Source organism: Balaenoptera physalus (assembly GCF_965194825.1).
Source record: "Balaenoptera physalus genome assembly, chromosome: 6".
Classification (NCBI taxonomy): Eukaryota; Metazoa; Chordata; class Mammalia; order Artiodactyla; family Balaenopteridae; genus Balaenoptera; species Balaenoptera physalus.
In genome coordinates this window covers 34,247,690-34,259,248 of record NC_138885.1, presented here as the reverse complement: position 1 = coordinate 34,259,248, position 11,559 = coordinate 34,247,690, and the positions used below count along the sequence as shown (strand labels likewise).

Below are 11,559 nucleotides of genomic sequence, written 5' to 3'. Positions count from 1 at the left end.
CCCTCTTAGAAATGCTGTTCCTGCATCCCACTGATTTTGGAACATTATGTTTCCATGTATTTTTGGATTTTCTCTTTGATTTATTTGTTGACACATTGGTTTTCAGTCACATGTTGTCTAGTCTCCACATGCTTATATTTTTTCCAGTTTCTTCCTATAATTCATTTCTAGCATACTTTTGTAGCCAGAAAAGATGATTAATATGACTTCAATCTTCTTAAATTTACTAAGACTTGTTTTGTGGCCTAGCACGTGATCTATCCTGCAGAATGTTCTATGTGCACTTGATAAAAATGTGTATTCACAGTTTTGGGGTAGAATGTTTTGTAGATGTCTATTAGGTCATCTAGTTTAATGGTGTCATTTAAGGCCAGTGTTTCCTTATTGATTTTCTGTCTGGATGATCTATCTATTCATGTAAATGGAGTATTAAACCCCCCTACGATCATTGTATTGGTGTCTGTTTCTCTCTTGAAGTCTGTTAATATTTGCTTTATATATTTAGGTGCTTCTATGTTGAGTGTATATATACTTACAAATATTATGTCATCTTCGATTGGCTCTTTTATCATTATGTAATGCTCTTCTTTGTTATAGTCTTTGTTTTAAAGTCTATTTTGTCTGATATGCATATTGCTACCCCAGTTTTTTTGTTTGTTTGTTTCCATTTGCATGAAATATCTTTTCCCATCCTTTCACTTTTAGTCTTGGTGTGTTTTTAGATCAGAAGTGAGTCTCTTGTAGGAGGCCTATACAAGGGTCTCATTTTTAAAATCCATTCAGCTACCATACGTGTATGTATATATGTGTGTGTGTGTGTGTGTGTGTGTATATATTTTAATTGAAGTACAGTTGATTTACAATGTTGTGTTAACTTCTGCTGTACAGCAAAGTGATTCAGTTATACATATAGATACATTCTTTTTTATATTCTTTTCCATTGTGGTTTATCTCAGGATATTGAATATAGTTCCCTGTTCTACACAGTAGGACCTTGTTATTTATTTGTTCTATATGTAATAGTTTGCATCTACTAACCCCAAATTCCCAGTCCATCCCACCGCCACCCCCCACTTGGCAACCACAAGTCCTTTCTCTATGTCTGGAACTCTGATTCTGTTTTGTAGATAGGTTCATTTTTGTCATATTTTAGGTTTCACATATAAGTGATATCATATTTGTCTTTCTCTTTCTGACTGACTTCAATTAGTATGATAATCTCTAGTTGCATCCATGCTGCTGCATATGGCATTATTTCATTCTTTTTTATGGCTGAGTAGTATTGCATTGTGTATATGTACCACGTCTTCTTTATCCATTCATCTGTTGATGGACATTTAGGTTGTTTCCATGTCTTGGCTATTGTGAATAGTGCTGCTGTGAACATATGGGTGCATGTATCTTTTTGAATTTTAGTTTTGTCCAGGAGTGGGATTGCTGGATCATATGGTAATTCTATTTTTAGTTTTCTGAGGAACCACCATACTGTTTTCCACAGTGGCTGTACCAACTTACATTCCCACCAACAGTATAGGAGGGTCCCCATTTCCCCACACCCTCTCCAGCATTTGTTATTTGTAGGTATAGGAGGGTTCCCATTTCTCCACACCCTCTCCAGCATTTGTTATTTGTAGGCTTTTTAATAGTGGTCATTCTGACTGGTTTGAGGTGGTACCTCATGGTACTTTTGATTTGCATTTCTCTAATAATCAGTGATGTTGAGCATCTTTTCATGTGCCTATTGGCCATCTGTATTTCTTCTTTGGAGAAGTGTCTATATAGGTCTTCTGTTCATTTTTGAATTGGGTTGTTTTTTGTTTCCAGCTTTCTAATTGCTGCCTCTGCACTTGGACTTGGAGTGAGTTTGTGCATGAGCCCTTTAAGAGCAGAGTCTCAATTTAGTACAGCCCTCTGGCTCTCCCAGACTGAAGCCCCATTGGATTTCAAAGCCAGTTATGGGAACTTATCTTCCATGTGCCTGTCCTCAGACCTGGGGTGTTTGATGTGGGGGTTCAAACCCCTTGGTCCTTGGGGAGGACCTCGATGGTTGTGATGTCCCCTCCTGTTTGTAGGTCACCACACTGGGGTTTGGGTCCTGACTAGATGGTGTCTCTGCTCCCTTTATCCATCTCAATGTGTTGTTTTCCTTTATATCCTTAATTGTAGAGGAGACGTTTGGCTACTCTTTAGGTTCTTCTCAGAGTGAGTTGCTCTATATCTTGTTGTGGCTTTTGTGTGTTCATGGAAGGAGGTGAGCTTAGGATCTTCCTACTTCACCATCTTTTTTTTAAATTTAATTTTTATTTTTTATTGGAGTATAGTTGATTTACAATATTGTATTAGTTTCAGGTGTACAGCAGTGATTCAGTTATACATATACATATATCAATTCTTTTTTAGATTCTTTTCCCATATATAGAATACTGAGTAGAGTTCCCTGTGCTATACAGTAAGTCCTTGTTGAATATTTATTTTATATGTAGTAGTGTGTATATGTTAATTCCAAACTCCTATTTCATCCCCCGCCTCACCATTTCCCCTCTGGTAACCATAAGTTTGTTTTTAAAGTCTGTGAGTCTGTTTCTGTTTTGTAAATAAGTTCATTTGTATCATTTTTTTAGATTCCACATATAGGTGATATCATATGATATTTGTCTTTCTCTGTGTAACTCACTTCACTTAGTATGATAATCTCTAGATCCATTCATGTTGCTGCAAATGGCATTATTTCACTTTCTTTATGGCTGAGTAATATTATTGGATTGACAAAAAAATTCTTTTGGTTTTAAGTAACAATAAAAGACACATTTTTCATTTTCACAAAGAACTTTATTGAACAGTGTATTCACTAACCGAACAAACTTTTTGGCCGACTGAAGACATTGTATATATGTACCACATCTTTATCCATTCCTCTGTTGATGGACATTTAGGTTGCTTCTATGTCTTGGCTCTTGGGAATAGTGCTGGGATGAGCATAGAGGTGCATGTATCTTTTCGAATTATAGTTTTCTCTGGATATATGCCCAGGAGTAGGATTGCTGGGTCGCATTGATAGTTCTATTTTTAGTTTTTTAAGAAACCTCCATACTTTTCTCCATAGTGGTGGTACCAGTTTACATTCCAACCAACATTGTAGGAGGGTTCCCTTTTCTCCACACCCTCTCCAGCATTTATTGTTTATAGACTTTTTGATGATGGCCATTCTGACCAGTGTGAGGTGATACCTCATTGTAGTTTTGATTTGCCTTTTTCTAATAATTAGCGATGTTCAGCATCTTTTCATGCTATCTCACTATCTTGATCCCATCTCTTGACCATGTAATCTTTTTTTTTTTTTAAATTTTTATTTATTTATTTATTTACTTATGGCTATGTTGGGTCTTCGTTTCTGTGCAAGGGCTTTCTCCAGTTGTGGCAAGCGGGGGCCATTCTTCATCACGGTGCACAGGCCTCTCACTATCGCGGCCTCTCTTGTTGCGGAGCACAGGCTCCAGACGCGCAGGCTCAGTAATTGTGGCTCACGGGCCTAGTTGCTCCACAGCATGTGGGATCTTCCCAGACCAGGGCTCGAACCCGTGTGCCCTGCATTGGCAGGCAGACTCTCAACCACTGCGCCACCAGGGAAGCCCTGACCATGTAATCTTAACAGCAAAATGCAGACTTTATTTTGAGATTCTTTTCAGAATTGTAAGTGTAATACTCATTATATGCATAAATATGTATTATATAATAATCTTTATATGATTTATTTTATGTCAAAATGCAGCAACATTAAAGATTATTCCTTTGACAGGGCAGATACCCATGATATCCAAGAATCTGAGTTTTATTAGATCTTATGGGCTGGATTGTGTCCCTCCCAAATTCATGTATAGAAGAAGCCCTAACCCCCCACTGTGACTGTATTTGGATATAGGGCCTATAAGGAATTAATTAAGGTTAAATGATGTCCTAAGGGTGATGCCCTAATTCAATATAATTAGTGTCCTTATAAGAGGGAGAGACATCAGGGGTGCACATGCTCAGAGAAATGGCCATGTGAGCACACAGTAAGAAGTTGCCATCTGGAAGATGGGAAGAGAGGCCTCAGGAGAAACTTAATCTTTTGACATCTTGATCTTGGACTTCTAGCCTCCAGAAATGTGAGAAAAGTAAATTTGTGTTGTTTAAGACACTCAGTTTGTGATTGTGATATTTTGTTATGGCAGTCGTAGCAGACAAATACACCAAAGAAGGTCGCCTTTGCCTGAATTTCCCAAAAGTCCTATGCTCACTGCTACCATCTCTTAGACTTACAGGAACATACGGACTTTGAAAGATTCTGCCTCTTCAAACATCTCCAAAATTCCCTAGGAATGCATATGTTTTTATCCACAACTGAGAATTTAGTGAGACTTGCTATTCTTTCCCAGTAGAATAGCAATGCATGTGTGCCTGTCAAGAGAGGATTCTACAAACTTTTGATTTAATGATGTTACCCAGGAAAATTTGGACTACTACCATCTTGTCCATTGCTCCACAAAGATAATCATATAAAATCTGACATAAATGCTACTGTTCCTGAAGGATTATCCTGGAAATTTCATTGCTGCCATGATATTCTAGATGTCATTTCTACAGAAGTGAATGGGGCTGCTGCTACCACCTCTGTGGTATTTTTAGGGCACAGATTTAAGAGCTGCAGGGGCAAAGCCCCTAGTCACATGAAGCTTGTAATATTGTGAGAGAAGCAGCAATTAAGTAAGTTATCTTGTAATTAAAATGAGAGCATTTTCATGTAACTGAAGTACCTAATCTTGGAAGTTGGGGGAGTTTTCTCTGAAGAAGCACCTTTAAGGCTGAGTCCAGAATGATGAATAGGGGTCAGCGACTTGAAGAGTTAACCAATGAAGAGAATTAATGAAGACCTGAGGAAGCACAGAGCTGGGGGAACCCAGGCAACCGAATACCCATATGCTAGACCATAGTGAGCATACTAAAAGGGGCTGGGTTGGCAGTGGGAGAAAAGACTGGTAAGAATACACACTAGAGGAGGATGGGGAGAGCCCATGTGACATGATATCTTGGAAACCACTTTTTGTGTCTGGCAAAAAGTGAAATCTACTTTGTAATGCTTCCAGGTGATTAATTTTACTATGCCAAGTAATCATAAAACAAATTACCTTGAAGTGATGATTTAACATGTGTATTGGCAATAACTGAGTGGTCAAGTGAGATTAATTCAATTGATTTCGTTATGTGAGAGTATTTCTTTGGAGCTGGTGCAGAGACTACCTGTGTTGGATCTGTTGCTTGAAATATATGCCTGTGGGAAGCATTTAAGGTGTTGGAGACAGAGCTAGAGAGTGTGTTCACAGTATGTAAAAACTCTGACTCTTGATAAGAGTCTCCGCTTGCCCAAAAAAGAATGGGGTTGTCTCTTAGTTTGTGGCAGCCCCAGAAGTCAGCTTCCTGAAGACCTCTGAGACTAATTCTTTGCCAAACCAGAAAGTTGCCCAGACTCTGAGAATTGATACTGCTAGGACCAGAACTCCACCTTTCTGCCATACGCTGTGTCTCCAGCAGGAAGGTAGAAGTGTGTGGTTCCTTCTGCTGCGTTAAATGCCTCACTTAGTCTTAGATACAAGAACATTATCTTTTATGACAGGTCAACAGAGCTAGTAAGTTTATACTCAGTTCACATTGTTAGTAGAGAAATACTCCTGCTTACTTTAGAAATCATTTCTAAGTCAAAGTAGATTTTGAAAGTCTTAAGCAGCAGGTGCCTCAGCCACAATCTGTTATAACACAGCCTGATAATTTCAGCAAATGAGTCTTAAATGCAAATGGCTTAACAATGCCTTTAGCTTATAATTTATTTCTAAGACACTTATTATTGTCTACCCCAGAGCTGTTGAAATTGTTTAAGCTAGAAAAATAGGGATGCCTTTAAAAATGAAAACTAGGTAATTAGGGATGGCCCTCAAAATATCCCCTGGGTAATCACTGGATCCATAAAGCAAAGATAATTGGTGAAATAAGACTCTGTTTTAAGTGTGTATCATTGTGGAACTAGTTGGTAGTCTCTACAGTAAAGATTGGGACATTGTAGGTAAAAGAAATCTTGGTTTGCCCAAACTTTATTTTCACCTATTTCTCACTCAACCATGCACTGAATTCTTTTTTTTTTAATCAATTGCTCCTGGGTCACATGCATGGCACAACCTAGCAACTTATTACTGAGCACTGACTGTATATCAGACATGTACTAGGGGCTGCCTGGGTATAATGGGGAAGATAAAGATAAATAAGAGCAACAGTTTTTTTCCTCAGGAGAATAACACTTAATGGAAGACAGAGAAAGACACATTAATAAATATAATACTGTGAAATGACAGGTACTAAAAGTGAAGAATGAAACATGCCATCAGACCAGGGCTTTAGTGCCAGTTGATCATGAAATAAGGAAAATATATAGAAATTTTTCATAAAGTTAAATATTTAATTGAAAGGACTTAATTCTAAGGTAAATGTCCTTCCTGATTTTTTTGAGGTGAACATAATTCTTTATTATGAAAGAAAAAAGATGGTGATATAGATGGTAACATGGGAAATTCTGTGATGGACTCAATCTCTTTCCTTTAATGGATAGAACAGCTAAATATCTGAGATCCACTGTTTCGAGAGCTGAAGAGGAACCATTCTGTGCCTGTATTTAAGGATGTCTTCAGGAAGGAGGTAGCTTTGAGGTGGGTCTGCCTTGAGTGAACTACTTAGCATTCTATCTGATTTTGTTCTCTGCTGCCCACAATTCAAAACTAAAATGTTGTTGATAGAAGATTAATGTTGAACAGATCAATCTAGTCACCTTAGCATTCTGAAAATAGTGAAAATGTTCTTTACAATCAAGAGATGTAACTCATACATATTGTATTAGTAAAGTCTCTTTCATTGAAAGAAAAAGAAATCAGGTCAAGGAAAAGTGTAAACACTAAATATAAAAACCCATAAGTATTCCCTAAAACTCAAAGTCAAGAAATAACTACAGCTGGGCCTCAACAACAACAGCAAAATTAAGCATAGCCACAACTACAACTCCCAAGTTCACTTGTTCCAATTCAAGTTATGAACAGACACTAACCTGTTCTCTCAGTATAAATTCCATATTCCCAGGAGATCATCTGCTTAACTCAGCATGAAACAGTCAAATTAATTCCATCCTGGGATGAAGATGGGGAAGTGGACCCGTGGATTTCTATAAAGTAATAATCATATGTCAGATACTCTCTTAAAAGCAGTACTTGTATCAGTATTATTTAGTTACATTAGAGAATCAGTATTGTATTTATTATTTAGTCCACCCAGCAGTTCAGTGAGGAAGTATTATAATTATCATCCTCAATTTGGAGAAAGGGAACTAAGACCAGTAAGGTTAAGATCTTTGTTCAAGATTATATAACACTTAAGTAGAAGAGCTGGTATGAAAACTTATGTAACTTGGCTGTGGAGCCAGAGATTATGTGACATAACTCCTAGGCTCTCATGCCTGTGGATGAGAGAGCAATTCCCTCAAAAAGGGGGATCATTGTGAGCTGGAGAGTAAATATATGAGAGCTATTCTAACTGCAATCACTGAAGGATTTAATCATCCAAATGGCAGGAAGAGCTTTATTTTTTTTAAGACAACTACAAATGGAAAGTTAATTTTTAGAATGTGCAGTTAGGATATGACCACAGATATAGCATATTATTAATCTTGTTCTCATTTTGATCCAGTTATGTAAATGTGTTCTACCTGACAGAGAAAAATCAATTACTCTGTATTAAAATAGGGATAGAATAATTGTCATGCTGAATTCTTTCTTATTGAAATTACAATATTTTATAATTTTAAAATTAAGAGAGAGAAGAACAACTTATGGATATTTTAGTATCCACACATTAATGAATACTGCTGCTTTGGACATTAGAATATATCTTGACCATAACAGTTATAAATATCAAGTCATTTTAAGTACCATACGACAATGCAGGGTTATCATTGTGATAAAACACAACATCCAAGATGAGATGGGGAAATAAATGTTATTTAAAAAGATAAATTTGTGCAGTCCCTCCCATCAGGAAACTTGCACAAGCCTCTTAGATAGCCTCATCCACCAGAGGGCAGATAGCAGAAGCAGGAAGAACTACAGTCCTGCAGCCTGTGGAACAAAAACCACATTCAAGAAAGATAGACAAAATGCAAAGGCAGGCTAGGTACCAGATGAAGGAACAAGATAAAACCCCAGAAAAACAACGAAATGAAGTGGAGATAGGCAATGTTCCAGAAAAAGAATTCAGAATAATACGGAAGATGATCCAGGACCTTGGAAAAAGAATGGAGGCAAAGATCGAGAAGATGCAAGAAATGTTTAAAAAAGACCTAGAAGAATTAAAGAACAATAACCTAGAAGAATTAAAGAACAAACAAACAGAGGTGAACAATACAATAACTGAAACGAAAAATACACAAGAAGGAATCAAAAGCAGAATAAGTAAGGCAGAAGAACGGATAAGTGAACTGGAAGACAGAATGGTGGAATTCACTGCCACGGAACAGAATAAACAAAAAAGAAGAGAAATGAAGACAGACTGAGAGACCTCTGGGACACATTAAACGCAACAACATTCGCATTATAGGGGTCCAAGAAGAAGAAGAGAGAGAGAAAGGACCCGAGAAAATACTTGAAGAGATTATAGTCAAAAACTTCCCTAACATGAGAAAGGAAATAGCCACCCAAGTCCAGGAAGTGCAGAGAGTCCCAGGCAGGATAAACCCAAGAAGATATGTGCCGAGACACATAGTAATCAAATTGGCAAAAATTAAAGACAATGAAAAATTATTGAAAGAAACAAGGGAAAAATGATGAATAATCTAAAAGGGAACTCCCATAAGATTAACAGCTGATTTCTCAGCAGAAACTGTAAAACCCTGAAGGGAGTGGCATGATATATTTAAAGTGATGAAAGGGAAGAAGCTAAAACCAAGATTACTCTACCTGGCAAGGATCTCATTCAGCTTCGATGGAGAAATCAAAAGATTTACAAACAAGCAAAAGGTAAGAGGATTCAGCACCACCAAACCAGCTCTACACCAAATGCTAAAGGAACTTCTCTAAGTGGGAAACACACGAGAAGAAAAGGACCTACAAACACAAACCCAAAACAATAAAGAAAATGGTAATAGGAACATACATATCGATAATTACCTTAAAGGTGAATGGATTAAATGCTCCAACCAAAAGACACAGGCTTGCTGAATGGATACAAAAACAAGACCTATATATGTGCTATCAAAAGAGACCCACTTCAGACCTAGGGACACATACAGACTGAAAGTGAGGGGATGGAAAAAGATATTCCATGCAAATGGACATCAGAAGAAAGCTGGAGTAGCAATACTCATATCAGATAAAATAGACTTTAAAATAAAGATGTTACAAGAGATAAGGAAGGACACTACATAATGATCAAGGGATCAATCCAAGAAGAAGATATAACGATTATAAATATATATGCACCCAACATAGGAACACCTCAATACATAAGGAAACTGCTAACCGCTATAAAAGAGGAAATCGACAGTAACACAGAAATAGTGGGGGACTTTAACACCTCACCTACACCAATGGACAGATCATCCAAACAGAAAATAAAGAAACACAAGCTTTAGGGGCCTTCCTGGTGGTGCAGTGGTTGAGAATCTGCCTGCCAATGCAGGGGACACGGGTTCGAGCCCTTGTCTGGGAGGATCCCACATGCCAAGGAGCGGCTGGGCCCGTGAGCCACAATTACTGAGCCTGCGCGTCTGGAGCCTGTGCTCCGCAACAAGAGAGGCCACAATAGTGAGAGGCCCGCGCACCGCAATGAAGAGTGGCCCCCGCTTGCCACAATTAGAGCCGTCGCACAGAAACGAAGACCCAACACAGCCATAAATAAATAAAAATTTAAAAAAAAAGAAACACAAGCTTTAAATGACACAATAGACCAGAAAGATTTAATTGATATTTATAGGACATTCCATCCAAAAACAGGTAATTACAGTTTCTTCTCAGGTGCACATGGAACATTCTCCAGGATAGATCACATCTTGGGTCATAAATCAAGCCTCAGTAAATTTAAGAAAATTGAAATCATATCAGGCATGTTTTTCTGACCACAGTGCTATGAGATTAGAAATCAATTAGAAGGAAAAAACGTAAAAAAGACCAAAACATGGAGGCTAAACAATACGTTACTAAATAACCAAGAGATCACTGAAGAAATCAAAGAGGAAATTAAAAAATACCTAGAGACAAATGACAATGAAAACACGACTATCCAAAACCTATTGGATGCAGCAAAAGCAGTTCTAAGAGGGAAGTTTATAGCAATAAAGCCTACTTCAAGAAACAAGAAAAATCTCAAAAACAATCTGACCTTACACCTAAAGGAACTAGAGAAAGAAGAAAAAACAAAACCCAAAGTTAGCAGAAGGAAAGAAATCATAAAGATCAGAGCAGAAATAAATGAAATAGAAACAAAGAAAACAATAGCAAAGATCAATAAAACTAAAAGCTGGTTCTTTGAGAAGATAAACAAAATTGATAACCCTTAGCCAGACTCATCAGGAAAAAGAGGGAGAGGACTCAAATCAATAAAATTAGAAATGAAAAAGGAGAAGTTACAGCAGACACTGCAGAAATACAAAGCATCCTAAGAGACTACTACAAGCAACTCTATGCCAATAAGATGGACAACCTGGAAGAAATGGACAAATTTTTAGAAAGGTATAGCCTTCCAAGATTGAGCCAGGAAGAAATACAAAATATGAACAGACCAATCACAAGTAATGAAACTGTGATTAAAAATCTTCCAACAAACAAAAGTCCAAGATCACATGGCTTCACAGGTGAATTCTATCAAACATTTAGAGAAGAGCTAACACCCATCCTTCTCAAACTCTTCCAAAAAATTGCAGAGGATGGAACACTCCCAAACTCATTCTATGAGGCCACCATCACCCTGATACCAAAACCAGACAAAGATACTACAAAAAAAGAAAATTACAGACCAATATCCCTGATGAATATAGATGCAAATATCATCACCAAAATACTAGCAAACAGAATCCAACAACACATTAAAAGGATCATACACCACGATCAAGTGGGATTTATCCCAGGGATGCAAGGATTCTTCAATATACGCAAATCAATCAATGTGATACACCATATTAACAAATTGAAAAATAAAAACGATATGATCATCTCAATAGATGCAGAAAAATCTTTTGACAATATTCAGCACCCATTTATGATAAAAACTCTCCAGAAAGTGGGCATAGAGGGAACCTACCTCAACATAATAAAGACCATATACGACAAACCCACAGCAAACATCATTCTCAATGGTGAAAAACTGAAAGTATTTCCTCTAAGATCAGAAACAAGACAAGGATGTCCACTCTTGCCACTGTTATCCAATATAGTTTTGGAAGTCCTAGCCACAGCAATAAGAGAAGAAAAAATAAAAGGAATACAAATTGGAAAAGAA

At 37.3% G+C, this 11,559-nt stretch overlaps 1 long non-coding RNA gene across 1 annotated transcript; it reads left to right on the top strand.

Moving 5' to 3' along the window:
* Window positions 1-600: 600 nt before the first annotated feature.
* LOC309662468 lies at window positions 601-9,254 on the top strand. Its single transcript, XR_014264713.1, has 2 exons — window positions 601-1,528; window positions 1,582-9,254. It is a non-coding gene; the product is annotated as an uncharacterized lncRNA (long non-coding RNA).
* Window positions 9,255-11,559: the final 2,305 nt, after the last annotated feature.